Genomic DNA, 2,500 nt, shown 5'->3' on the forward strand with positions numbered 1-2,500 from the left:
CGGAAAAAATCTTCCGTGTCGCTGGAAAGCGGTGAATGAAGAGGTCGCTTTGGGGCGGGAAATTTTCCAGCACGAGTTGAGGCGGGAAGCATTTTTCTCCCTTGGCTCTCTGCGTGTGTGCATGTGCAGTATCTGCAATATACGCTTGCAAAAATGTATGTGGATATTTACTTTTGGAGCATCCTCAGTATTTCTAGTATGGAAATTATATATTTACTATTTACTATTCCACGGATATAAAATTGCGCTTTGAATTTCAACGTTAAACTCAACATTTTAACCAGATTATTTAATCATTATTCCCTTTTATAGAGCGAAAAAGCAGCAAAGGTTTCCACATTTTAACGTCGGATAAACAGTAGCAGGATCGTCAGTGGAAACCGTTAAGTGGAGAAACAGTTCCTCGGAGCGCCGCCATGTTTAAAGCGCCGAAGCTTTTGTTTTGCCCGAGGCCCGTCCAGGTGTGCGTCGATGATGCTCGTCGGTGCAAGCATGGCTGGAGCCGAGGAGAGGGAGGGAGGGAGGGTGCTTTCAGTGAAGGGGGAGGGGGAGGGGTCAAAACTGGGAGGATAGCTTTCGGATGAGAATGGAAGAAACACCGATTGCGACTGGCGGGTTTTCTTTGTTCCGTCAGCAGTAAATGCTGGAAGCTGCGTTCGTGTCATTGTCAAGGACAGGGTTGTACGGAGCACGCATAGAACATCTTTAACAACAGTTAGAATAGGGTACGCTTGCTTTTTTGGTTCTATCTGTGTCAACCTGTGTCTGCAGCAAGCGCATGCATTCACAGGGATATACTAAAGCATACGCTCGCACGCAAGCATGTACACTATATTTGTCCAAGGCCAAAGGTTTGTGAAGCAAGAAAACAGGTGCTGCTAGGATATGTGAGAGGGAGGGAGAGAGGGTAGGGAGAGGGGAGATGAGAAACAGAGGGAGGCATGGGGAGTAGAGGGAGAGAGAGGGAAGGAGAGGGTGAGAAAGGGAAGGAAAGGGAGAGAGAGAGAGAGGTAAGAGGAGAGAGGGAGAGAAAGAGAGGTAAGAGGAGAGAAGGAGAGGCAGAGAGAGAGTAAGAGAAGGAGGAGAGGGTGAGAGTGATAGATTGACTGATAGATAGATAGATAGATTGATTGAAAGGGAAACCGTTTTAGTTTCAGCCAGTTGAGTTTTACCTCCTGTGATTCGTCCCACGAAAGAATGTCGAAGTGTTTATCATCTTAGCATCCCAAACGAAGAGGCTGAATTATTGAATGAACGATCTTGCCTCATCGTATTATTTATTTATTTGCGTGATAAGTGCAAGTGGCCATGGTATGCTGACGTAAGGGGAAGGAGGGGAGGCAGCGAATGTGAGAGAATTGAGCTTTGAAGAAACTGAACGGGAAAAATACAAGCCGTAAGTAAACTGGATATTTGTCTCTCACCAGTTTGACCAGGTTATATAAGAGGAACGATGGGGAGCCGAAACTCGTCCTGTAAACAAACAGGTTAGGTCGAATCCTGCCGTTTTAGCATCGTTTTTCCTGAAGCGCATACGTGTAGTAAAAGTGTAGTATATATACAGCCATATTTTTTATATTAATACCCGCTTTGAACATGTCTTTGTAAAATAGGGAAAGATTATCGCATGTGTATACGTGTACCCCCGAAAAATGATGTCTAATATTCCATGCGAATTGTTTGCATCTAAGAGTACCTGAACCTTGGCCGCGTCTATTTTTTTTGTGTCTGGCCGAGTCAACCAATTACGAGCCAAGGTGGGTTTGCGGCTGCTCTCCGATTGGTTGCTAACGATCACGTGACCACTCGCTTGGAATCAGCTGACTTCAAGGTTTGTTGTTGTTTGCGATTTTCAACGTGGTTCAGACCCGACTAGTGATTCAGTGTCTTAGAATTGTTGTGATTCTTATTAATTGTTTAGGAAACGGTGACTGTGACTTGTCTAAAAGTTAATATCGCGTTCTGCCTTCTCTTTTGTGTTTTTCCTCTCCCATCCTTCAGAAGCAAAAGATGTGCATCATAATTACATACAGTCAGAGGCAGTTGAGAGAAGACATATTGCTAGTGTTTTGTGGCTGCAGGAAATAGGCTCTTCGTGACTAACGAATTTCGTTTGAGCTCGTTTTTTTTCTTAATTTGCTGCAGCTTTCATTGTTATCATTATTGTTTTTTTTATTATTTGTAGTAGTAGGAACATTACTATCATCGTTACGGTAGTTAGTAGTCATTATTATTAATGCATATTTTTATATTATGTTAAAGGATGTGTTGGAAGGGAAGTGAGCTATCTTATTGCGAGCCATGGCTTCATCCTTACCCAGTGGCTGCCATGAACTACCTTTGATTTTTATTTATCTCTATAAAATAAACATTTCGTTTGACATCGTTGTAAAAGTACTGATCACAACCAAGATGATTGCCGTGATGGCAATAAAATCCACATCATAATGTGCTAGCAAGTCTTAAAAAAGGCTGACAGTTGTTGAAACGCGATCGCTTA

The sequence above is a fragment of the Penaeus japonicus genome, unplaced genomic scaffold, assembly GCF_977035675.1.
Source record: "Penaeus japonicus unplaced genomic scaffold, GWHDUDI00000001_assembly GWHDUDI00000003, whole genome shotgun sequence".
Lineage (NCBI taxonomy): Eukaryota > Metazoa > Arthropoda > Malacostraca > Decapoda > Penaeidae > Penaeus > Penaeus japonicus.